At 42.5% G+C, this 27,907-nt stretch overlaps 1 protein-coding gene across 2 annotated transcripts in view; it reads right to left on the bottom strand.

The window, feature by feature from the left end:
- Positions 1-27,907, bottom strand: part of rngtt (RNA guanylyltransferase and 5'-phosphatase) — a 440,634-nt gene that overhangs the window by 63,843 nt on the left and 348,884 nt on the right. The window lies entirely within an intron of this gene.

The following is a 27,907-nucleotide window of genomic DNA, read 5'->3' as shown; positions in this document are numbered from 1 at the left end:
ATACATTTTTTAAAAATCACATTTGTAAAATGACTATAAATTACATAAATTAACTTTAAACAAAAATTTAAATTTTTGAAAAAATAATTAAAGTTTTTAACAGGGCTAAAAATAAACTTACCTTTCTTTAAAGTATTTTAAAATGATAAATCAGTGGAATTTTTTTTTTTTTTTTTTTACTTTCCTCAACTCTTAGCCTGGTAAAAGCAGGCCTTGTGCCTGCTTTTACAGGCGCAAGAATTGTAAGTGTTTTCTGCGGGCGGAGGGTCTCCAAAAAACGTAACTCTCCACCTGCAGAGGCCCTGATCCAGGGCAGACATCTGATCTAGATCAGAAATGCCGGTTTCCAGCACATGCGCTGTGCATGCCTGAAACCAGCATTTCCGATGTCCCTATGGGTGAGTACACAGTGCGTACCCACCCGTAGAGATCGGAATTTCTGCCTCATTACAGGAAACTTTCCGGTATCCGGCACTGACTGGGCTGAGCTGGTGCTGTACCATCAAAACTGCCGTAGAAACCAGCGCTAATGTTTAAACATACGGAGCTTTTGAGCTCCGCATGAATCAACAAACCCTGTGCTTCAAAACAGTCGGCCGCAGTTAATAAGGCCTTTCTGGTGCAGAGTGACTGTTGGTAAACCATTTAACTGGTGTAACTAGAGGGATTGATTTAATTTAAATCCAATTAATTAAAGGGGATACTAGCATCTAAAATCGGGCAGAGGGTGTCCATAACTAACAATAACAAATTTAATCAATTACATAGAATGGAGCAGGTGATGTGTTGCTGATGCAAGATGTGGGAGCCGGTGAACCCCATTGAGGCTCACGGTGATTACGTCTGTGACAAGTGTCTGCTGCTGCAGGAACTCCAGCTCCGTGTTGATGAGCTGGAGTCTGAGCTTCAGACACTGCGACACATCAGGGAGGGGGAGAAGTACTCTGTGTATCAGGAGGTGGTCACACCTATGAAGTTAAGTAATTCAGATGTAGCCCATGGTCAGGGACAGGACGGTGTGACTACGAGTGAGGCAGGTACGGTGATCCAGGAGGTAGAGCTGGAGGAGCCGCAGCCCTTGCTCTTAACCAACAGGTTCGAGGTTCTTACTCCCTGTGGGGACAGGAGCAGGGACTGCAGGGAGGATGAGCAACCTGGCCACAGCACCGTGGAACGGGGGGCCATTCAAGAGCGGGGAGTAAATAGAAACGTTGTAGTGGTAGGGGATAGTGTTATTAGGGGGATAGATAGAGTTCTCTGCAGCCGAGAGCGAGAGTCCCGAAGGCTGTGTTGCCTACCCGGTGCCAGGGTTAAGGACATCTCCTCTGGGCTGGAAAGAAACTTGCAGTGGGAGGGGGTGGATCCATTTGTCGTGGACCATGTTGGTACAAACGACGTAGATAGGACTAGGAAGCCGGTTCTGTTAAAGGAGTATGAGCAGCTAGGGGTCAAATTAAAAAACAGAACCTCAAGGGTAATAATCTCTGGGTTATTACCTGAGCCACGAGCGAATTTGGCTAGGACAAATAAAATTAGAGAGTTAAATGCGTGGCTCAAAGACTGGTGTGGGAGAAATGGGTTTTGCTTCCTGGGGCACTGGGGCAGGAGGGAGCTGTTCCGTTGGGACGGGCTTCACTTGGCCAGCGCTGGGGCTAGAGTCCTGGCGGATCATATAACTAGGGCTATAGAGAGGGCTTTAAACTAACTAGTGGGGGGGGGGGCGGGGGGTGAGGTTCCTAGAGAGCAAATAATAAAAATGACAACAGAGAAGGTCATAGACTTAGGTAGCAGTGGGGAAATTAAAAGCCAGAGCGTGTCAGGAAGGGGCAGAAGGTATGGAGTAAAAGGTAAAATAATAAAAAGGGAAAAAGCAGGAGCTAAGTGTCACAAAACATATAAAGTTCTCTATCTGAATGCACGTAGCATTCGTAACAAAATAGACGAGTTAATGGCACAAATAACTACATATGGGTATGATCTTGTGACCATTACAGAAACATGGCTGCAGGGTGACAATGCCTGGGAATTAAACATACCAGGTTATTTAACGATCAGGAAGGACAGGCAGGAAGGAAGGGGAGGTGGGGTGGCTATGTTAATAAAGGAAGGAATCACTGTAATACAGAGAAATGATATTGGGTCAAAAGATCAGGATAATGAAACAGTTTGGGTGGAGGTAAGGAATAATAAGGGGAAAAAAACGAGTGGGCGTAGTCTACAGGCCTCCGAACAGTTGCAACTCTGTTGGACGGAGTATCAATCAGGAAATAGTTGAGGCTTGTAATAAGGGAGCATCTATAATTATGAGGGATTTTAACTATCATATTAATTGGACAAATCAAATTGGGCAGGGCTGCCTTGAGGAGGAGTTCATTGAGTGTATTAGGGATGGGTTTCTTGAGCAGTATGTAACTGAACCGACCAGGGGGCAAGCAACCTTAGATCTGGTCCTGTGTAACGAGACAGGATTAATTAAAAATGTCCTAGTAAAGGATCCCCTTGGAATGAGTGACCATAACGTGGTTGAATTCCATATTTAATTAGAGGGTGAGAAGGTTGGATCTCAAACAAGCGTGCTAAGCTTGAATAAAGGAGACTATGAAGGTATGAGAGCGGAATTGAGTAGAGTGGATTGGGAAAATAGAATAAAGGGTAAGACGATACATGATCAGTGGTGTACATTTAAGGAGTTATTTTACAACTTCCAAAAAATATATATTCCGCTGAGAAGAAAAGGGTGTAAAAGAAAAGACAGCCATCCGTGGCTAAGTAAAGAAATTAAGGATAGTATTCGACTAAAAACAAGGGCATATAAGGTAGCCAAATCTAGTGGGAGGATAGAGGATTGGGAAAACTTTAAAAGACAGCAAAAAATAACAAAAAGATTGATTAAGAAAGGGAAGATAGATTATGAAAGTAAATTAGCATGAGGATGAGACCGGGAAATTAATGGTGGGAAATATGGAGATGGCAAAAACACAATGAATATTTTGTATCAGTCTTTACAGTAGAGGACACTAAGAATATCCCAACACTGGACAAACAGGGGGGGGGGGGGGGGGGGGGGAGAGGAGCTAAACACGATCAAAATCACTAAGGAAGTGGTACTCGGTAAAATAATGGGACTCAAGGCGGATAAATCACCTGGACCTGATGGCTTACATCCTAGGGTCTTGAGGGAAGTGGCGGTAGGGATTGTGGATGCATTGGTAATAATTTTCCAAAACTCCCTGGACTCAGCAAAGGTCCCGGCAGACTGGAAAACTGCTAATGTAACGCCCTTATTTAAAAAGGGCAGTAGACAGAAGGCTGGAAACTATAGACCGGTTAGCCTAACATCTGTGGTAGATAAAATATTGGAGTCCATTATTAAGGAGACAGTAACAGGACATTTGGATAATCATAATTTAATAGGACAAAGTCAGCATGGTTTTATGAAGGGGAAGTCATGTTTGACAAATTTGCTGGAGTTCTTTGAGGAAGTAACATATAGGGTGGATAAAGGGGAACCAGTGGACGTACTGTATTTCGACTTCCAAAAGGCATTTGACAAGGTGCCACACAAAAGATTATTGCTCAAGGTAAAAAATCACGGGATTGGGGGTAATATTCTAGCATGGATAGAGGATTGGCTATCTAACAGAAGGCAGAGAGTTGGGATAAATGGTTCATTCTCAGACTGGCAATCAGTAACTAGTGGTGTTCCGCAGGGGTCAGTGCTGGGTCCCCAACTCTTTACAATCTATATTAACGATTTGGAGGAGGGGACCGAGTGTAACATATCAAAGTTTGCAGATGATACTAAGATGGGAGGGAAAGTAGTGAGTGAGGAGGACATAAAAAACCTGCAAGGGGACATAGACAGGCTAAGTAAGTGGGCAGAGATTTGGCAGATGGAATACAATACTGGAAAGTGTGAGGTTATGCACTTTGGCAGGAAAAATCGTAGAGCTAGTTATTATCTTAATGGCAAGAAACTTGAAAGTACTGAAGTACAAAGGGATCTGGGGGTCCTGGTGCACGAAACTCAAAAGGTTAGTATGCAGGTGCAGCAAGTGATTAAGAAGGCCAATGGAATGTTGGCTTTCATTGCTAGGGGGATAGAATATAAAAATAGGGAGGTATTGCTTCAGTTGTACAAGGTATTGGTGAGACCGCACCTGGAATACTGCATACAGTTTTGGTGTCCATACTTAAGAAAAGACATACTTGCTCTCGAGTCAGTACAAAGAATGTTCACTCGGTTAATCCCGGGGATGGACATATGAGGAGAGGTTGAGTAGATTGGGACTCTACTCATTGGAGTTCAGAAGAATGAGAGGCGATCTTATTGAAACATATAAGATTGTGAAGGGGTTGGATCGGGTGGATGCGGGATGTTCCCGATGATGGGTGAAACTAGAACTAGGGGGCATAGTCGTAGAATAAGGGGCTGCTCTTTCAAAACTGAGATGAGGAGGAACTACTTCACTCAGAGGGTGGTAGGTCCATGGAATATGCTGCCCCAAAAAGCTGTAGAAGCTACATCATTACATAAATTTAAAACAGAAATAGAGACAGTTTCCTAGAAGTAAAGGGAATTAAGGGTTACGGGGAGCAGGCAGGAATTTGGACAGGAGTCTAGGTTCGGATCGGTCATGGCCCTGTGGGTAGCGGAGCGGGCCCAGGGGCCGTGTAGCCTGATCCCGCTCCTATTTCGTGTGTCTAATTCTGTTAGATTCAGGAGATGGTTCTGTGATAGTAGATTGGCAGTTAGGATCAGATCAGCCATGATCTTATTGAATGGCGGAGCAGGCTCGAGGGGCCGATTGGCCTACTCCTGCTCCTATTTCTTATGTTATGTAAAAGCGTCTCTGTAGCTAAGCAACAGCTTCAGCTAGACCTTGCAGAGCCTGACTGGAAAAAAAAGCAACGAGAAGTAAAAAAAACTTATAGGAAACGGCTCCTGAATTTTGCCAGTAGATAGAGCTTTCCGGACATTTAACCTCTGGTTAAATGAAAGTTTCCTGTATATTTAGTCCCCTCATCCAAATCATTGATATAGATTGTGACTAGCTGAGGCCCAAGCACTGATCCTTGCGGTACCCCACTAGTTACAGCCTGCCAACCTGAAAATGACCCGTTTATTCCTACTCTCTGTTTTTGTCCGTTAACCAATCCTCAATCCATGCTAGTATATTACCCCCAATCCCATGAGCCCTAATTTTGTTTAATAACCTGTTGTGTGGCACCTTATCGAATGCCTTCTGAAAACTGAGCTACACCACATTCACTGGTTCCCCCTTATCTCAAGAAAGAGTGGCGGGCTGACTGATCGCGGCTGGCACCCCGCATGAAGCGGCGAAATGAGGCAGGTGCTGGCAGGCGGCCCCAAAAAAATGGCCGCCCGGCACCTGCCCTTTAATTTACACCGCCGCGGCCGCAAAAACGGCACCCTGACCCTGGCTGACATATCGTCCGGCGGTAGGTCAGGGGGCACAGCCGGGATGCGAGCAGGACACTGCGCATGGCGATGATGTCATCACCGGAAGTGCAGTGCCGCGCAGCGCTACCGGCTACCGCTAAATTTCACGGGAGGCGTTAGCGGTGCTGTGCCCAGGCGCTAGAGGTTTTGCGCGCCGTTAGTGCCCCCCCAGGGCGCTGACGAGAGGCGCAAAGCAACCCAATTCCCCTCCCTCCCTCCCCCACGACTCCTAACACTCAAGTAGCTTTATTGCCACAACAGTGTTCATTTCAGCATAGGAACAAGAATAGGCCATTTAGTGCCTAGCACCTGTTCCACCTTTCAATGAGATCACGGCTGATCTGCAACCTAACTCTATATACCCGCCTTCGCCCCATATCCCTTATTGGCTTTGGTTAACAAAAATCTCAATTACAGATTTAAAATTAATTGACCTAGCATCAACTGCCATTTGTGGAAGAGAGTTCCAAACTTTTACCACCCTGTGTGTGCAGAGGTATTTCCTAACTTCACTCCTGACAGGCCTGGCTCTAACCTTTAGGCTACGTCCCCTAATCCTAGACTCCCCAACTAGCTGAAATAGTTTATTTCTAGCTACCCTCTCAGTTCCCCTTAATATCTTGAAAACATTGATCAAATCACCTCTAAACCTTCAGAATTCCATGGAATATAACCCTGGTTTGTGTAATCTGTCCTCGTAATGTAACCCTTGGAGTGCAGGTATTATTCTGGTAAATCTACACTGCACTCCCTCCAAGGCCAATATATCCTTTCTAAGATGTGGTGCCCAGAATTGAACACAATACTCCAGGTGTAGTCTAACTAAGGCTTTGTACAGCTGTAGCATAACTTCTACCCCTTGTATTCTAGTTCTCTAGACATAAAGGCCAGCATTCCATTAGCCTTTTTTGATTATTTTCTGTACCTATCCATGACATTTTAACCATCTATGGTCATGGTCCCCAAGTCTCTTTGGACCTTCACTTATTCCAGATTTTCACTTTTTAGAACGTACTCTGATCTATCCTTTCTTGGTCCAAAGTGGATGACCTCAACTTGCCTATACTGTAACATTGCCCGACTTTTCCCCTGCCTCAGCTCATCTGCTGCTGAAATCCTTATTCATGCCTTTGTTACCTCTAGAATTAACTATTCCAACGCACTCATGGCCGGCCTCCCATCTTCCACCCTCCATAAATTTAAGCTCGTTCAAAACTCTGCTGCTCGCATCCTAACTCGCACCAAGTCCTGTTCACCGCTCGCGGACGTCTGCCCTAATATCTCCTTATTTGGCTCGGTGTCAAATTTTGTTTGTTAACATTCCTGTGAAGTGCCTTGGGATGTTTTACACTGTTAAAGGCGCTATATAAATGCAAGTTGCTGTTGTTGTATATTGAAATCCATTTGCCATAGTTTTGCCAATTCACTTAATCAATTAATATCTTTGTAATTTTATGTTTCCATCTACACTGCTTACATTGGCATCGGCAAACTTGGATATGTGGCTCTCTACATTATCTAAGTCGTCAATAAATATGGTGAATAGTTGAATCCCCAACACAGATCCCTGTGGGATACCGCAATCACATCCTGCCAATTAGAGTACCTGCCCATTACCCCTACTCTCTGTCTCCTGTTGCTCAGCTAATTTCCTAACCAGCTCAATAATTTGCCTTCAATTCAATCAGCTTCAACTTTAGCTAAGTCTCTTATGAAGGACTTTATCGAATGCCTTCTGGAAGTCCATATAAATAACATTCATAGACATTGCCCGGTCAGTCACCTCTTCAAAAAAATTCCATCAGGTTCGTCAGGCATGACCGACCCTTTACAATTCCATGCTAGCTCTCTGATCAGCTGAAAATTTTCAAGGTGTTCAGTCACTCTATCCTTAATTACAGACTCTAGTAATTTTCTGACAACCGATGTTAGGCTAACTGGTCTATAATTCCCTGGTTTTCCTCTCTCACTTTTCTTATTCACATCACATTGAGGGAGCTTAAAATTTGAAAGCACTTTACAGCCAATGTTCTGAAGTGTAGTCACTGTTTTAATGTAGGAAACACAGCAGCCAATTTGCATGCAGCACGGTCTAGGAATCAGCAACAAAATAAATGCCCAGATCATCTGTTTTTAGGTGTTGGTTGAGGGATAAATATTGACCAAGTCACAAGGAGAATACCCCCACTCTTTTTAGAGTAATAATTTTGGATTTAGTTACATCTGAAAGATGGCACTTCCCTCAGTACCGCACTGAAGTGCCATCCTGGGCTTATGGGCTCAAGTCCTAGAATGGGACTTGAACCCACAACCTTCTGACTCAGAGGCGAGAGTGCTACCTCTGAGCGAAAGCTGATATCTTGAGGCGAGAGGCTGGGATGGGAGAAACAAGAGGAGAGATGGGGGAAGGAGAGAAAGGGAGAGAGAGATAGAGGAAGAGAAAGTTTCACAAGTGATTCTTCTTGGGACATCTGAACTGATCTATTCAACATAATTACAAATCCAACTAACACTTGTGTACCTCTAGGCAATAGTTTCAAATAAGATCTGCTACATTTTTGTTTTATTTGTATTGATAAAGTGCAACATGGCAGAAGGAAGTGATTTACCATTAAATATAGCAGAAGCACTGAAGGAATCTAAATAATTAAAAATTAATTCTTATGAGTGTTGATAGGAAACCAAAGTGATGCTGGCAGTATAGAAGTTATTAACTTCACAATTATTTTAAAAAGCATTAATCAGAGCACCTTCGTAACAACTGGTTCTGTTCTGCAGAACCCAATATAAAACTCCACAACACACTTTTTTTTTTAAATTCATTTCGGGGATGTGGGCGTCGCTGGCAAGGCCAGCATGTATTGCCAATCCCTAATTGCCCTTGAGCAGGTGGTGGTGAGCTGCTGCCTTGAGCCGCTGCAGTCTGTGTGGTGAAGGTGCTCCTACAGTGCTGTTAATGATGGAGTTCCAGGATTTTGACCCGGCAACTATGAAGGAACAGTGATATAATTCCAAGTCAGGATGGTTAGTGGAGGTCTTGGGTTTGGGACGTGCTGTCGAAGAAGCCTTGGCGAGTTGCTGCAGTGCATCTTGTAAATGGTACACACTGCAGTCATGGTGCGCCGGTAGTGATGGGAGTGAATGTTTAAGGTGGTGGATGGGGTGCCAATCAAATGAGCTGCTTTGTCCTGGATGGTGTCGAGCTTCTTGAGTGTTGTTGAAGCTGCACTCATCCAGGCAAGTGGAGCGTATTCCAACACACTCCTGACTTGTGCCTTGTAGATGGTGGAAAGGCTTTGGGGAGTCAGGAGGTGAGTCACTCGCCACAGAATATCCAGCCTCTGACCTGCTCTTGTAGCCACAGTATTGGTGTGGCTGGTCCAGTTAAGTTTCTGGTCAACGGTGACCCCCAGGATGCTGATGGTGGGGGATTCGGCGATGGTAATGCCATTGAATGTCATGGGGCGGTGTTTAGACTCTCGCTTGTTAGAGATAGTCATTGCCTGGCACTTGTGTGGCACGAATGTTACTTGCCACTTATCAGCCCAAGCCTGAACGTCGTCCAGGTCTTGGACTGCTTTATTTTGTGGAGATGCGAATGGAACTGAACACTGTACAATCATCAACGAACATTCCCAGTTCTGACCTTATGATGGAAGGAAGGTCATTGATGAAGCAACTAAAGATGGTTGGGCCTAGAACACTGCCCTGAGGAACTCCTGCAGCGATGTCCTGGGGCAGAGATGATTGGCCTCCAACAATCCAACTATCTTCCTTTGTGCTAGATATGACTCCAGCCAGTGGAGAATTTTACTCTGATCCTCCGGATTCCCATTGATTTCAATTTTACCAGGGCTCCTTGATGCCACACTCAGTCAAATGCTGCCTTAAATGTCAAGGGCAGTCACTCTCACCTCACCTCTGGAATTCAGCTCTTCTGTCTATGTTTGGACCAAGGCTGTAATGAGGTCTGGAGCCAAGTGGTCCTGGCGGAACCCAGGACCACTCGGCATCGGTGAGCAGGTTATTGGTGAGTAAGCGCCGCTTGATAGCACCATCAACAACGCCTTCCATCACTTTGCTGATGATTGAGAGTAGACTGATGGGGTGGTAATTGGCTGGATTGGATTTATTCTGCTTTTTGTGGACAGGACATACCTGGGCAGTTTTCCACACTATCAAGTAGATGCCAGTGTTGTAGCTGTACTGGAACAGCTTGGCTAGAGGTGCGGCTAGTTCTGGAGCACAAGGTTCAGCACGATATTGTCGACCCATAGCCTTTGCTCTATCCAGTGCGCTCAGCCATTTTTTGATATCTCGTGGAGTGATTCAAATTGGCTGAAGACTGGCTTCTGTGGTGGCGGAGACCTCAGGAGGAGGCTGATATGGATCATCCGCTCGGCACTTCTGGCTGAAGATGTTTGCAAACGCTTCAACCTTGTCTTTTGCAGAATTGCGTGCTGGGCTCCGCAAGCACGATGGGGATATTCATGGAGCCTCCTCTTCCCGTCAGTTGTTTAATGGTCCTCCACCATTCACGACTAGATGTGGCAGGACTGCAGAGCTTTGATCTGATCCGTTGGTTGTGGGATCACTTAGCTCTGTCTATAGCATGGTGCTTCTGTTGTTTAGCTTACATGTAGTCCTGTGTTACAGCTTCCCCAGGTTGGCACCTCATTTTTAGGTACACCTGGTGCTGCTCTTGGCATGCTCTTCTACACTCCTCATTGAACCAGGGTTGGTCGCCTGGCTTGATGATAATGGTAGTGTGAGGGATATGCCGGGCCATGAGGTTACAGATTGTGGTGGAATACAATTCTGCTTCTGCTGATGGCCCACAGCGCCTCATGGATGTCCAATTTTGAGCTGCTAGATCTGTTCTGAATCTATCCCATTTAGCATGGTGGTAGTGCTACACAACATGATGGAGGGTACCCTCAGTGTGAAGACGGGACTTCGTCTCCACAAGGACTGCGTGGCGGTCACTGCTAGCAATACGGTCATGGACAGATGCATCTGCGACAGGTAGATTGGTCAAGCAAGTTTCTCCCTCATGTTGATGAGTCTATGGGACAGCTCTCCCAATTTTGGCACAAGTCCCCAGATGTTAGTGAGGAGGACTTTGCAGGGTCGACTGGGCTGGGCGTGCCGTTGTCGTGTCCAAAGCAGGTGCCGAGGTCGATACCGGGTGGTCCGTCCGGTTTTATTCTTCTTATTGTTTTTTGTAGCGGCTTGTTACAACTGAGTAGCTTGCTAGGCCATTTCAAAGGGCTGTTATGAGTCAACCACATTGCTGTGGGTCTGGAGTCACATATAGGCTAGATCAGGTAAGGATGGCAGATCCCCTTCCCTAAAGGCCATTAGTGAACCAGATGGGTTTTTACGACAATCCGATAGTTTCACAGTTACCATTACTGATACTAGCTTTTTATTCCAGATTTATTTAATTAACTGAATTTAAATTCCCCAGCTATTGTGATGGGATATGAACTCACGTCTCCGGATTATTAATCCAGGCCTCTGGATTACTGTCCAGTAACATAACCACTATGGTACCTTTCCCGACAGTCAGTAAATACGACCTCATAATTATGATAGCTCTGATGTCATCTTTTACAGAGGACCACAATGGCTGCAGTATATTACTTAAGTATATTTATGCTACAGGTATAAATATTATAAGTATTAAAATTGCAGAAGTTGTGCTTTTAGGAAAGGATCATTTCCTTTACCATTGTTGTCTCTGTCCTAATTTCAAACTCCTCTTGAACACTCACTGTGCTTGGTCGACCAAAATGCAATTGAACCTATTCTGACCCTAGGCCTTTCTCACAATAAAGCTTATCAGTTTTGACTGACAGCCATTTTATAATTCCTGCTTTCAGAATAATTAATTCACAAGAGGTCCACAGAAAACAGGCCTGTCGCAATAAGGCTCAGAATGACAGCACTGTACTGACCTTTAAGTGGACCAATAAATGAAACACTGAATAACCAAAAGACCGCATATTATTTAATTAGCACACTGTTTCCACTGACCCATGACTGATCTGCAGTAATGCAATAAATTCTATTTAATTTTGCAATATTTAAAGAACACACAAGTGTTAAATGCTAAATTAGTGATGAATAGTAAAAATAAAACAATATTAAAAAATATACTGCGTGTTGGAGAAAGATTGACTCAAATTTTCAGGGAATGTTTCAGTCTTTATGAAGAAGAATAAAATGCATGTGAAAATTGGGGAGGGGGAGGAATTTATTTTGAGTGAAAAGTTTGTTTTAAATATTTATCTAAAAATAAATTTTAAAATCTTTTTAAAAAAATGGCAGGTGAACGCTTTGGGGGCACTAATGCTACAGGCTGGCTGGACACATTGGAGAGGGAGGCAGTAATACAAAAAGGTTAGATAGACATTGAATGGACTGCAGAGACAAAGAATTCCGATGAGGAATCTATGGAGAGAATGGGCGGGGGGGGGTTGGGAAAAGAAAGGAATCAAGGCATGAGAGAGTAAGCACAATATTAAAGTTTGCGATGCAGGATGGGGGTGGAGGTCAATAAAAGCTGAATATGAAGAACCTTACCTACAGTTAATATTTGTTTCCATTCCAACCTCTCTCACTGCAGTATCATTATGCAAAATTCACTGCTGCCTATACAATTAATTGCTGGCCTTTTAAATCAATAATAATGCACATAATGCGCTACCCACAGAGAGTCGCTGCTATTATAAGACTTACCAAGCATTATTTGAATGCTTGCACCTTAGTTCATATGCTACTTTAGATTGACTGATATCCAGTTAGCACCCACCAGCTGAGTCTGTAGATGCATGGCAGATACGATTATATTCCTATTTCATCCAATAATAGAACATATCCTCATACTTTATGGATATGAAAGGTATGTTACTGCCTCGCCTCTGAGTCAGAGGTTGTGGGCTCAATTCCAGTCTATTCCAGAGACTTGAGCACATAAAGCTAGGCTGATACTGTAGTGCAGTACCGAGGGAGTGCTGCACTGTCAGAGGTGCTGTCTTTCGGATGAGACGTTAAACTGCCGGCCCATCTGCTCTCTCAAGTGGACCTAAAAGATCCTATGGCACTACTTCGAAGAAGAGCAGGGGAGTTAGCCAATATTTATGCCTCAATCAACATCTAAAACAGTTTATCTGGTCATTATCACATTGCTATTTGTGGGAGCTTGCTGTTCTCAAATCGGCTGCTGCGTTTCCTACATTACAACAGTGACGACACTTCAAAACATTGGCTGTAAAGCGCTTTGAGATGTCCGGTGGTCGTGAAAGGCGCCATATAAATGGAAGTTTTTTTTTTAATTAAAAACTTTTTGGATCAGCTGAGCTTTAAAAACCCCACCACACCAGTCACGTTGGCTGTCATGGAAACTACATCTGTTGCTGATATAGTTTCCATGACAGCCAACTGCATCCGTTACAATATGACAGTGGAGGATCAGAAGCATCATCATTGGCTACGTTATCGATGTCTCCTCCACTAATTAGCCTGTCAAGATAACTTATTAGACAAGAAGGATCCTGTAACTACGGGTTGTAAGTAATATGGTCTTGCTTCCAAAAGTGCATCTTTCATGTAACGATTCAGCAAATACTTGACGAAACCAGGTTTTATTTTTTTGAAAAGAGACCACGATAATGAATTGGATCAATCACACAAACATCGATAACAAGAAACAGATGTGATGGGGGTGTGGGAGGGAGTTGAGGAGAAGAGGATCCCTTTGATATACATCACCCTATCTTATCTGTTCCATTGTTTGGTTGCTGAAAGACGGATAAGCTCCGCAGAGAAATTCTGCAAATGGATTATGGGGAAAAAAATCATACATAAAGAAAACATGTATCTGAGACTCATTTGCAGTTAAGTACTTATAATTCTTAACACTCATTAATACACTGAAGACCCTTTATAATTTAAATTGAATCTGCATATTTTGCAAAACTAATCCAAACTGATAATTACAGCAATGCAGTGTTATGGTCATAGTCCCAATTATTCATTGATTTATTAGTGATAGCTGGTATTAGCATCAATTTCCTGAATTGAATTCAAGAAATACCACAACCAACATGGGCCAGACTGGTTCAACTACCCAGCTATTTACCTGTGAGCTGATGATTTATGTTGTGCGCATATTTTTAGGTGGTGGCGCTCCACAATGTTTCTAAATAAATAAATCAATATAAACTAGGTAGTAAATGCAAGTGTACTGTAACCCACATTTGCTATAGACGTTTACAGAACTTTGTTACATTCTGAAATTTAGCCCACTTTTTAAAACAGATAAATTAGAAAGCATGCTGTTTTTAGTTATGGACTTCAGAAGTTCAATATTTAACAAAATATTGACCCACCGATGCCATCTTTTAAAATGTGACTTACATGAAAATATACTGCAGCACTATGATTTTAGAAAGTAAGGGGGAGAAATTGAGTACAGCCCCGCTTGGGGTGCCAGCCTCGCCAGAGCGCTAAAAGTAGCGTCCCGGAAACATTCGCGCCCCCGCACCGGAAATTGAGTGGTTGCACCCCAAAGGGAAGCGGGGCGCTACTGGAGGCGCCCCGCCTCCCTCTTGGGGCACTGCAAGTGAATATTGTGGTGCTGCGGCACGTCGCGCTGCGGTATTGCAGGCCTTCCTCCCCTTCTTAAAGGGGAGGGGCCTTGTGCAGCGCGATCTGGGGCCCACCTCCAGAGATCAGGAGGCCGGGGATGGGAGCGCAGGCAGGTGGCCAACAACAAAAATGGCCGCGCCGCACCACGCCTTTAATTTGCGCCTCCTCGGCCGCAGGTAGGCCCCCCTGAACCCATCAGACATAGCGTCCGGCGGTAAATCAGGGGGCGCTGCCAAATATCGCGGCCGGGGTGTCAGTGGGGCGCTGCGCACACCGATGACGTCATCGGCAGCAGCGCAGCGCTAACGGTTAGCGCCACCACTAACGTCCCGCGGAATTTAGCGGGAGGCATGGGCAGTGCCGCGCCCGGGCGCCAGTTGGCTTGCGACCCACTTAGCGCCCTCTTAAGGTGCTAACGGGTGGCGCAACCTACTGAATTTCTCCCCCTAAGTTTTTTTCATCCTGTTAAGGTCTCTTTTGATATCCCTTAAGTGTTTATTTGATATAAAAGATTCAGTACATTACATTTATAGGAATATAAAAGTGAAAAAAATGTTTATTAAATCTGAAGTTGAAATGCAGCAAATGCAAGTGGATGGACAAAGTAATTAAACTAGTTACCAGAGTTAATCAGTAACCATAAGAGATCGCTTAGATCTCTTCTGCCTATCTGTGAAGATAAATACCATTAGGATTGCAGCTGTAAGGCAAAACACCATCTTACTGAAGCAGTGTGATAACATACATTTCTCAAAATAGCTAGCAACTATCAAATCATGATGGGTGGTTTAATACTTCAAACTTGTCCATACTTGGAACTACATTATGATTACCTACTAAAAACCTTTAAAATAGAGAGAGATCATCAGTGTGAGTAGGATTCAGATAGAATTAAACACTCTGATAATCAAGGATGGATAAAGGTTTAGAAAAAACATGCACTCACTTTTTTGTGCAAACATCAACAATATACTGATATATACCATCTTACTTTTATTTAAAATTAATGTAATCAAAACACTAATGCTTGGATTCTTGAGAAGCAGGGCAACCAAATGACTGTTTTAGCCCAATCCTAGAGACCATGTTAGGAAAGAAAAATTGATGGGGTGGGAAGAAGAAAAGAGGGCGCATAGAAACCATAACTAAAGGGTAGGTAATGCACAAAACAAATGTCCATTTTAATATTTTCCCCAAAATTAATTAAATCCTAGTATTCAGACATCATTGTGCTCTCCCTCTCGTTTACTGACTGTCAGAGAGAGAGAGAGAGAGAGAGAGAGAGAGAGCACAAGAGAAGTTGTAAGCTTTTCAGAGTACCAGACTGGGCAGGAATCAGAGGCCGCGCACCAAACACTTCCATATGCATGTTGACAGCACCGTCTACTCAAATGTATACGTGACTAGCATTCTAAAGGTTAACAAATAAAAGATATTCAACAAAGACTTGCAAATTAATCCCTCATAATAATCTTGCAACAGAATTCTGTATCACAAGCAATGCTGCATCTAAAATGACCCAATGTACAATTTTCAAGGACAGATCTCCTTTTTTTTTGAACCCTTTAGAAAACAGCACATGTTCAGAAAGCCAAATTGTAAAGGGATTGAAAAAAAATAACAAAAGGCTGTCAATCATCGACAGCGCACATATAATGTGAAAGGCTATTTATCTGTTCCCGTGGAGATAGGGCTCTAGTTGTCATCTTTGCCGTGGGCATTCTGGAGTATAATGAGCATATGCTGAAGTGCGAGATGTCATTTTAATGGTCTGTGTGTAGTAGATGAGGATGTTTATTTACTAATAAGCCACACAAGAATGAACGATGAGACACAGCCACAAGATCAATATAGGTGTCACACAGCACAGGCAATGTGATGGAACACATCCTTCTACCAGCTCCACCGTTTCTTGATGATTTTAATAAATACACACAACTCATTCTAATAAAGACCTAACTCTTGCACTCAACCAAAACAAGATTTCATTTACAGATTTTTGGAAAAAATATTAACTTAACTTTACAGTAAGCATCAAGTAGAGCACATAATATCACAGTCTCTTCTAAACTTATCGGTTAATCCTGTGGATCAAGTGCTAGTCTACACTTGCATGTCTTAATTTGAGTCATACATTGATGTGGGAAAAGGGAGTATGTGACAAAGCATGCCATACATGAAGGGCTGAATTTTGCCGGCGTTTGGAGGCGGGTCCGCTGTCAAAATCACAAAGATTGACAGCGGGTCGGTATTCCGCTGTAAACCCGCCACCTTGTTAGTTTCCCAAGTGTCAGGTCTGCCATCCCTAAACAGACCCGACATTAAGCAGTGGGTCAGCCAATTTAGATTGTTAGAAGCTTATTAAAAAGGTAGTTAAGAACCATTTTCCCACGTACTTACCATTTTACCAGGTTTTCAACGGTAGTGGGGAAAATGCTAGAGTCCATTATAAAAGATGTAATAGCAGAGCACTTCGAAAACAGTGACAGGATCGGACAAAGTCAACATGGATTTAAAAAAGGTAAATCATGCTTGACTAATCTACTGGAATTTTTGAGGGTGTAACTGGTAGAATAGATAAGGGAGAACCAGTGGATGTGGTGTATTTGGACTTTCAGAAGGCTTTCGATAAGGTCCCGCATAAGAGACTAGCGTGCAAAGTTAAAGCACATGGGATTGGGGGTAAGGTACTGACTTGGATAGAAAACTGGTTGGCAGACAGGAAGCAAAGAGTTGGAATAAACGGGTCTTTTTCCGAGTGGAAGGCAGTGACTAGTGGGGTACCGCAGGGATCGGTGCTAGGACCCCAGTTATTCACAATATATATTAATGATCTAGACGCGGGAACTAGATGTAATGTCTCCAAGTTTGCAGACGACACAAAGCTGGGTGGGCATGTGTGCTGTGAGGAGGATGCAGAGAAACTGTACGATTTGGACAGGTTGGGCGATTGGGCAGATGCATGGCAGATGCAGTATAATGTGGATAAATACGAGGTTATCCACTTTGGTGGCAAAAACAGGAAGGCAGATTATTATCTGAACGGCAATAGATTGGGAAAAGGGGAAGTGCAACGACCTTGTGCACCAGTCGCTGAAGGTAAGCATGCAGGTGCAGCAGGCGGTTAAGAAGGCAAATGGTATGCTGGCCTTCATAGCGAGAGGATTCGAGTACAGGAGCAAGGATGTCTTGCTGCAGTTGTACAGGGCCTTGGTGAGACCACACCTTGAGTATTGTGTGCAGTTTTGGTCGCCTTATCTGAGGAAGGATGTTCTTGCCATGGAGGGAGTGCAGCGAAGATTCACCAGACTGATACCTGGGATGGCAGGAATGACGTATGAAGAGAGATTGGGTCGATTAGGCTTATATTCGCTAGAATTTAGAAGAATGAGAGGGGATCTCATTGAAACTTATAAAATTCTAACAGGACTAGACACAGGAAGGGTGTTCCCGATGGCGGGGGAGTCCAGAACCAGGGGTCACAGTCTAAGGATAAGGGGTAAGCCATTTAGGACTGAGATGAGGAGGAATTTCTTCACCCAGAGAGTGGTGAACTTGTGGAATTCTCTACCACAGAAGACAGTTGAGGCCAATTCATTAAACATATTCAAGAAGGAGTTAGATATATTTCTTAAGGCTAAGGGGATCAAGGGATATGGGGAGAAAGCAGGGACAGGGTACTGAATTTGGATGATCAGCCATGATCGCATTGAATGACGGAGCAGGCTCGAGGGGCCGAATGGCCTACTCCTGCTCCTATCTTCTATGTTTCTATGTTCCCGGAGAGCAGCTATCACATCAGTTAAGTATGTCGGGTTCTCAATGACTGTGGATTGCTGTGAATAGGTGAAAGCTGCAAAAGTGGTGTAAAACCTACAATTTCACAGCTGTTCACTTCCCAATCTTAGAAGCTGGAACATTAATGATTTGGAACACACTTTTGAGCTTTATGTACTTTTGAAGTGTTTGGAATAAACTCTCTATCCATTGTCACCTCCTTGGAACAACCTCTCAACATTGACAATTACTTTTGTCATCTCAACCTCACCTGCCATCTATTCCATCAGCATCGGTGCCCTTGAAAAAAATCTCACTTTGGTTCTCAGAATCCCAACACGATCAGCCCCAACACCAGCATCACCCGGCACACCAGCAGCACCAACATCCGCACCAACCTTCTCCGCAATCAACTGATGCTGCACTGGACACAGGGCATCATCACCCATGCACATTGCTGCCCGGAACGCCAGCGATGGCCTCACCATGTCCAGATTTGCTTCACTTAACACTGTACACCCTGGCTACCACATGATGAACCAGGTTTGCACCACCCCACACCAGCACCATACAGCATCCCTACATTGTCCAAGCCATTCCTTTCACACTCATCATTATTTTGGGGGGGGGGGGGGGGCCACATTATGTCTCACCATTCACTGGAACTCACTAAGACACTTTCAAAGGTGCACACAAATCTGTCCAAGTAGGCAAAGTGGTGACAATAAGGATTTCAATGCTTGACAACACATTCACAGAAAGTTTACACGAACATTGGCTAAACCACTCAAGTGCCTACCCTTGTGTGTTGTTAGTTGGTATGACTGGACTAGGATGATGGCGAGTGTGAGGGGTGGCTAGTGAGATGGGGAAGTGATAATGTAGATCGAGAAAAATGGGTGGAGGTGCAAGGTACATTGGTGTGAGTAAGGATGTGCAGGAGTAGGGTAGGGAAGGCAGAGTGATGGGGATGTGATGAGTGGCACAGCAGGAGGAGGTCGAGTTTGGCTTTGCAGTAACGTTTCGTGATCTACTGAAATCATTGAAAGGTTTGCTCCACAGCAGCCTGGTCCTCCTGGTGACATCCCTGCTTGTGCCCTCCTCTGCAATGTGCAACCAGGCTGCATTGGTGTCCTGGGGAGGTGTCTTCCGCCCATTGGAAGGGAAGAGAATCTCACTGCGTGCTGTGACCCCTTCCAAAAGCATATGCAGGGAGTCATGGGAGAGCTTGGGTGCAGCCGTGCACCTTTGTGCAGTGCTTGTCAGTGTTTGCAGTACCTCAGTTGCTGTAGAACACTGACAGCAGAACTGTCAAAATCAATTTGGACATGGCCCCTTTAAGGAAACTGGCCGATGACGCATCATCAAATGACGTCATCAGATCCGCTTCCTATTAATTGGCTGGGAACCTCACAGGCCAGGCTTAAGAAGCCCTATTAACGGAAAATCTTGTTGCAGGCCGGGATCGAGACAGATGCAAGTCCCCACACAGCACGGATGTCGCCCACCACGGACCCACTGAGGCTGGAAAAATCCAGCCCTAAATGTGCAGAGTCAAAAAAAACATTAAACACGTTAGGGTTCTGAAATAGAAATTGCACTTTAAACCTGACTGAACATATTGCTGTCCAAAGAGCAGCCCTCAGCTCTAGATAGGAAAATCAGCATAAATACTACACTATTGACTTAATTTCATTGCATGGTGCTGGTGCTATAGGGCAAGTTAGCATTGGAAACTTAGAAATAGTGACAAGTTAATTGGTAGAAATCATGGTGGTGGTGAGGGGAGCGAAGTCAGCAATATTAATCACTTAAATCTTTGAGATAAGTTTCAATAAAATGAATTTTATAAAAAGCATAAATTAAAGTACTTTGAGAGGGTGATCAGTAAAAGATTAATTCCAAAGATTGTTGAATTTGTAACAAAGGGCATAAATGCAAAATCACAGAGAACAAAGGGGGAAATTGAAGAAATGTTTTACCATAAATGTCAATTCAGGCAAAGACTGAAACTATTATAAAAATTAATTAGATAAATATTGAAAGGGAAGAATTTAAAAAAATGGTGTAGGGAAAGGGCAGTGAAGTAAGATTAGATAGCTCCCATTAAAGAGCTAGCACTGCTTCAGGCATAAGTTGAATGGCCTGGTTCTGTGTTGTATTTTCTATGATTCTATATCAGAAGTTAATAGGAGGGGAGGAGAGAGAGAGAGAGAGAGAGAGACAGACAGACAGACAGACAGAGACAGACACACACAAAACAGAAAAAGACTTGCATGTACAGTATATAGTACCTTATCATTTGTGTCATAAATACCTTAAAGCACTTCAGATAAAAGGAATCATTGTTATGTAAGCGCACAGTAACCATTTTGTGCACAGCAAAATCCTACAAACAGCAATGAGATGAATGACCAATTACTTTGCATTGATGGTTGGTTGTCTGGACACCAGGAGAACTCCTTACTTTTCTTTGAATAATACCAGGGATCTTTAACCACAGCAGGCAGACAGGGCCTCAGTTTAATGTCTGTTCTGAAGTATGGCACTTCTTACAAATCCGCACCCTCTCAGTGCCACACTGGAATGTCACCTAGTTCATGCACTCATGTCTTGGAGGGGGGCGGGGGCTTGAACTCATAACCTGTGACTCAGCGTACTATCAATTGAATCACACTGATGATCCAGCAAATAGGATACAAAATGGAGCAATGAATAGATAAATTGGCTCAAAAGCAAGAAATCAAGAACTGCTGTAATGGAAAACTTTTCAAGTTGTAAAGTTGTAAAAATATTAATTTACACCATCATACTTGAAACTGTATCACTGCAATCTTTTAAGACTGAAATTTAGAGTTATGCATATGGTGCATTTGCATATGTAGTTAAATGAAAAGATATCAGTCGTACAGAAACTGTTGTGCTAACTCTGAGGTCTTCTAAGTGAGTTGCAGGTTAACACCAAATCTTTGCATTGCTGCAGACTATCTATGGTAATTACTGGTCGTTTCTTTGAAGCATCATTATGTAGTGACAGCTCAGGACAACGTTATGTATTCCAGTTAAACGCTAGAAACATGGGCTTGAAATTCAAGCCACTGATATTAATTTAAAAACAAAATTGCATTGTGACTGCTTTGAAGAGTTACAAATGAAAAATGTTTCTTTATCAATCTAAATCCAAAGGAACCCCATCAGTGTTATAAAGCTAACTATCCCACTGAAAAGTCTCTCAATCAACACTACACAATTACTGTAAAAGCTTTAAAGAACTATCCATACAATTACTACTGTCACATCTAATCAATAGGCCCTCAAACCAAAAGAAACTAAAATATCTGTTGAAAGCAAAGCTGAGAATACCAGTAGAAAAACACAAAGCAGCCAGTCATCTGTTTTGACCACGGTTTTTCTCATCGTATAAAAAAATGAGTAACAGCCCAAATTCAGACTATTCAGTGAACTTGATTAGTTTCCCATACTTTCATTGACAGCATAAAATTGTTTTGCTACAGCATAAACAAGATCACTGAATTTAAGATGAAAATACTGTGGTACTTGCAAACGTAATCGTCAATGGAGGTGATACTTTTACTAGAGGGGTGGGTGGAGGAGGGGGAGAAACCTATTCTCGAATGTTTGCACAACAACACTCTTTGAAATTCAAAGATGCTAAAAATCATAATGAAATTCATTTATTTAAATTACAGCATTCTGTCAACCTCACTTACTGATCCAAAGCAATCAGTGACTTCTAATTTCACAAGCGAGTTGTATTGGATGTTGCATTGCCCTATTGTAAATGTAGGATAAATAGTCCCAGATAAACCAGGAGTGCTGGCCGAGTAATTTTATGGCTGTGCATCAGAAGTGCATTTGTTTGCTCCAGGAATGTTTACACACAGGATTCCGATGCACAACAGTTTCCTACTTTATGGGAATACTCGGGGGCTTTTGTGAAAATATGCATTGCTGAGAACCTCTCCAATTTTTCCTATGTTCTTAAAATAAACATTCTGTTCTAAGTGCAAATGATCCCAATTAGGATCACACAAGGTAGTTTCACCAAACTACTAAATATATCACCAGATTCATCTGAAAAGTAAAAAAACACAGAATTAACAAATGGCTACCAAAAACAAAACAAGCCTCATCCTTCTTAGCTGTTTTCATTACAAATGGGGAGTAGAAGTCCAGGCAACAGTGCCACTGAACAACACCTCACAAAACCACCTCTGGGGGCGATAGGGGGAAAAAACATTTTTACAGCTCCATGTCCACTCTACCAAAGATTGTCTGGGCCACCCTACACTCTGGAGAGTAATATTCCAGCACTTTAACATGGACTCCGGTCTCCCAGAATCTGACTGAAACAAGCAGCTGTATAATAGCAGCGTTAGAGATGTGATATAGCAGCATAAGTGAAGCAATAAAGCAACCCAGAGAGACAGTCAGACTTTCTCTGCTGAAGTGCAGGGAAGTGAGTCGCTACTGCTCTGCACCTCACAACAATAATGACTGAGATTGAGAACCTATTGTGGAATAATGACAAGCAGAACACATTAGACCATTAGAGTTTCAATGTGATGTACTTATTAGTGTCCCTGTTTAAATGACAAGATTTATGTAACAAAATAAAAACCTGTGGTATACTCAAATTTTGGAACTTGAATATTTTTTCCTAGGAAAATCAGGAAATTCATTGAGGGATTTCTGAATATGTTGTACAGTTGTTCCAAAATTTTCTTTTTGAGGAATAATTTCCCCAAATATAATCTTCAAACTATTTCCAAATGCAATGATAGAATAGATTGACCTATTTCAAAATAGCCTTTAAAAAAAAAAACAATTATGCTCATAATGAATATTCTTGTGACTTCATTGTATAACAAACATTCTGGAATGAGGAAAAAGGCTAAAGGTTGTTTGGCATAAGGTGAAGCTGAGCACTGAAATAATTGCCGAGGAGGCCATTCGTCCCATCGTGCCTGTGCCAGCTCTTTGAAAGAGCTATCCGATTAGTCCCATTCGCCTGCCCTTTCCCCATAGCCCTGCAATTTTTTCAAATTTCAAGTATTTATACAATTCCCTTTTGAAAGTTATTTTTACCATCTAAAGACATGATTATGTATAACAAAATTATAAGTTAATCACCTGTTAAGTTGGAAAATATGGCTACTCTCTTACCTTTCTCTAATCATATTTGTGATGCTACTTCGCAGTGTCTCACCCCTACTGCTTTTGCCTACCTTACTCTTTTCTTCTGTTCCTCTCTTTTCTCCCCCCTCTCTGTCTATCTTTTTATGCTTCTCTTTTTTTTCTTCTTTTTTTATTTCAAGCAAAAGGTGGTGGTTGCTGTGGCGAGGAAAGGGAGTCACCGATGGCTGCAGACTGCATTTGAGGTGGGGGTTGCAGGGAAAATGTGGCCCTCAGTAGCTCCCTTCCCATCCCCTCCCTCCAATCATTCGTGCTTCCCCAATGTCTTGCTCCTATCGCATACCCCCCTTCACCGTTCATATTTTCCAACTTAACATGTGCAATGATACAAGTAATTGACGTGTAATTAAAAAAATATATATACAGTACCTCATCATGACAATGCCTCAAAACTCTGCACACAATTAACTACACTTGAATTTTAATGACCGTTAATGCAGGGAATCTCGCTAGCTATTCTGCATCAGTCGTAACAACATTTGCATTTACATAGAGCCTTTAATGTTGTAAAAACATCCCAAGTAATATCAGACAACAGCAATGAGATAATTGACCATTTATTATGTATGCAGACGTTATTGGTTGAGGGATCAATGTTGGTCACACCAGGAGGATTCATTTGGTAGCACTCTCGCCACTGAGACAGAAGGTTGTGGGTTCAAATCCTACTCCAGAGACTTGAGCACAAAAGTCAAGGCTGACACTCCAATGCAGTACCGAGGGAGGAGTGCTGCACTGTTGGAGGTGCCGTCTTTCGGATGAGACATTAAACCAAGACTGCTCGCTCAGGTGGACGTAAAAGATCCCATGGCATTATTTCGAAGTTGAGCAGGGGCGTTATTCCCGGTGTCCTGGCCAATATTTATCCCTCAATCAACATCACTAAAAACTAACAGATTATCTGGTCATTATTACATTGCTGTTTGTGGGGCCTAGCTGTGCATAAATTGGCTGCTGCTGTTGTTTCCTACATTACAACAGTGACTACACTTCAACAGTGCTTCATTGGCTGTAAAGCACTTTGGGGCGGCCTGAGGTCGTGAAAGGCACGATATAAATCCAAGTTTTTTTTCTTTTAAAAATGCCGAAGCATAAATTAATCAATAAAAATATTAATTTTAAGGAGAGGGGGTAGGGAGCTGATCAGTTCTGAGCCAGATACGAGTCACTGCCTTAGGTGTTGGTATATTTGCTGGTTTCCGTCAAAACTCCTTTGTTTCCATGTTTTATGCTTTTAAACAGTTGACTGAAGCACTCCTGGGAACAGTTACTTGGTCTTGATTCAGCTCTTCTGCAATGTCATGTCTTGGGTAGCCAGATCTCTACATCTACTTACATCATCACTGGAGTGGAACGGCACAAGCACTAAATTGGTTATTCATCTCAAAATGCCTGCTCCCAAGCTGCCTCTGACTCGCAATATTAAAAAATAAAATAAGGAAAGATCGAGAGATACACGTAATTTTGTTTATGACATTCAAGATGATTTGGCAATCCCGATTGATGGGAGTTCACTTCGCATATTTTTTGTGCTCAGCAAGATGAGAGATGTTGGCAACCAGTGTTGGCTTCAAGCAAGCACAAATCAGATGTAGCACCGTTAGCTGCTGAATAAATCTCCCTTTTCTCTGCTCCAATGTTGCATGGTAGCCCTGACCACAGAAGCACAACCCTTACTGCGCAAGCATGACACCTTCATCATGAACACCAGTCATTCCCGAGCCCTCTCATTGACATGACCAACTTAGTGCAGTTTTGTGCCCACACCCACGAAGAACGGAGTGGAGAGTGCCCAAGTGCATACTTTCTAAAACAAGAATTGTTGCCCCTATGAAAGAAATGATAAATATCTGAAAGATAACAAGGGTTGTTAAATGGTGGGGCAAAGGGAGGAGGATGCACAGAGGTAAGAGTCATTGGAAGAGCGAGTTTGAGAGGGTTGGGGTGGGTTGTAGGGCTGGATGAGGTTGCAGCAGTACAGAGGGGGTCGGGCCATGGAGGAATTTAAACACACATGAAAATTTTTAGATGGGAGGCATTGGAGGATCAGGAGCCAATGCAGGTATGGGGTGATAGGTGAGTGGAACTTGGTGCGGGATAGGAGACAGGCAGCAGAGTTTTGAATGAGCTTAAGTTTGTGGAGGGTGGACTTGAAAGTCCAGCTGAGTGTGTTTTGGAATAGTTGAGTCACAAGATGGCAAAGGCATGATGAGGGTTTTAGCAGGAGTTAAGCTAAGGTAGATGCGGAGGTGGGCAAGGTTACAGAGCTGAAAGTAGGCAGTCTTTGTGATGGGAAGGGTATGGGATTGAAAGATCAGTTTTGGGTTAAACAGGATCCTGAAGTTATGAACAATTTACTTAAAAATACATAAAACATTTAAGTCCACAGTAAAATATTTTAAAAGATCTGAATGACATTTGTGTATCGTGTCTGAGGTACCAAGAACTTCATATAAAATTCTGGCTCGATATTAACAATTATTTAATTATGCAACAGAGGTGTTAATAGCAACAAACTAAATGATAAGCAACCAGTGATATGCAACCATGTACCAGTAACAGCAAACTGTGGGCCGGATTTTAGAAACACATTTTACACTGGGGTAAAATTCCATGCGTGTGTTGTAGAGCAAAAATTATGTTGTATGTACTTGTACGTTATATGCATATTAAGAAGGCTGCAGCAATTCGATTATATTGGAACAATCCAAGAGATCCCTGGGTTGAAGAATGCTGAGCACTTAATTCAATAAGGTCAGAAGTACAATCATCCCTCCATGTACTGCAATAATATAAAGAGATATGAAATACATGAGAAATCAAAGTGGAGCCTTCCTTTACCTGCAGATAGAATATGATTAATATTTAGATGTTCATTAGGGCTTATACTTTTATGATGTGCAGAAAATATATTACTCTGTACCCGTCAGTAAAAATAAATCATATTACTATATGCTGAATCACATGGTACAATTGAATAACAGAAGCTGCCATTCATCAATGTATGCCATGACAACCCCACTGGTTAAAAAATATTGATGAATAACACAGTCAAGTGCGTTCCAAGGTAGCAACACATTCTGGCGTTGAGATACGTTACTGCTTTGTAACACACTGTAAACTGTGCGTTACTCTATTGGTTACCTTACTATTGGTGAGCGCATTGTATAGATGATATATTCACTCCTTTGTAACTAGATGATTTTTTTTATTTTTTGGGACAATGAAATGCATTAGTACTTTAAAAACCACGTCATATAATACACAGGGTTGCTTGTGATGCACTGTGGCAGCAAATGCAGCCTCCTCCACAGTTTAAAAAAAAAAAAAAAATTCCAGAGAAAAAATAGTTTTGACTGAAAATGTACAATTTATTATCTTGTTAGTGCTGTTTATCTGCCACAATAATTTTAACAACCTACCTTCTCAAACATAATTAGAGTATAATTGCCTAGTTCTAGCTAAAATACAGTTATAAATACAAGCTGATCTCATATTGCATTGCTCACATATAGTCTGGGTCTTCAGCATGGTTATGATGTTTGGCTGTGAATCGGGCCTGTCCTTTTAAGCCCACTGATCAGTTGCTCTGTGGGGAAGTGGTCTAAATAGGTGGAAGTCAATTCGAGAGTAATTGGAAGTTGGAAGATTCTCTAGATTGGCAGCGTGCTTGGTTCCTCTCTTTGTTAATTCAACAATCTTTAAATGTTGCTTCAAGGTCAGAAAAGAATGGTAGAAAATTAATAGATTTATTTTGCTTTTTGCATTTTTTTTTTAAGAAAGTTAAATTAGATATATTTCTTAAGGCTAAAGGGATCAAGGGGTATGGGGAGAAAGCAGGGACAGGGTACTGAGTTTGGATGATCAGCCATGATCTCATTAAATGGCGGTGCAGGCTCGAGGGGCCGAATGGCCTCCTCCTGCTCCTATCTTCTTTGTTTCTAAATGTAGCTTCAAATGTAACAGTAAGAATGGTATTCCCAACCAAATCAGTGCTGAGAAGTCAAAAATAAGTCATTCTTATACAAAATGGATAACTGTAAAACAAGTCAAACTTAAACATATAACAGAGAATTGAAGTTCAGGGACGAGTATCTTTAATGTAAAATGACTTCATTTACAAGGATGATAACAGAACGGAGAGGTTACACCCATCGGGAAAGATTAAACAGGCTGAGGCTCTTTTCTCTAGAAAAGAGAAGGCTGAGGGGTGACCTGATAGAGGTCTTTAAGATTATGGAGGGGTTTGGTAGTGTAGATGTAGAGAAGATGTTTTCATTTGTGGGGGAGGCCAAAGCTAGGGGCCATAAATATGACAGTCACTTATCGGGAATTCAGGAGAAGCACCTTTACCCAGAGAGTGGTGAGAATGTGGAACTCACTACCACAAGGAGTGGTTGAGGCGAATAGCCTAGATACATTTAAAGGGAAGCTAGATAAGCATGTAAGGGGAAAAAAAAAAGAATATGTTTATAGCGTTAGATGAAGTAGTGTAGAAGGAGGCTCAATTGGAGCATGGATAGTTGGGCTGAATGGCCTGTTTCTGTTCTGTACATTCTACGTAATAATTTGTTGGTATTTTGTTTAACATATGATTATTTGAAAATGTGATGTATGCTCTTAACCTTTTATATAAATTGATGATCTCATGTGGCATTCTTGCAGTGTGTCAGAGGATACAGTGATACAGTATACAGTGCAGCTACAATGTCACCTAGTTGCTGCAGCCTGTTACCAAGACTTGTTTACATAGGGAGTTTCCATTGTAGCTGATTGCATAGGCATTTCCAATTG

Source organism: Somniosus microcephalus, chromosome 9 (assembly GCF_052327205.1).
Source record: "Somniosus microcephalus isolate GS21.2 chromosome 9, FLI_Smic_1.0, whole genome shotgun sequence".
Classification (NCBI taxonomy): domain Eukaryota; kingdom Metazoa; phylum Chordata; class Chondrichthyes; order Squaliformes; family Somniosidae; genus Somniosus; species Somniosus microcephalus.
This window is presented reverse-complemented; position numbering and strand designations above follow the sequence as displayed.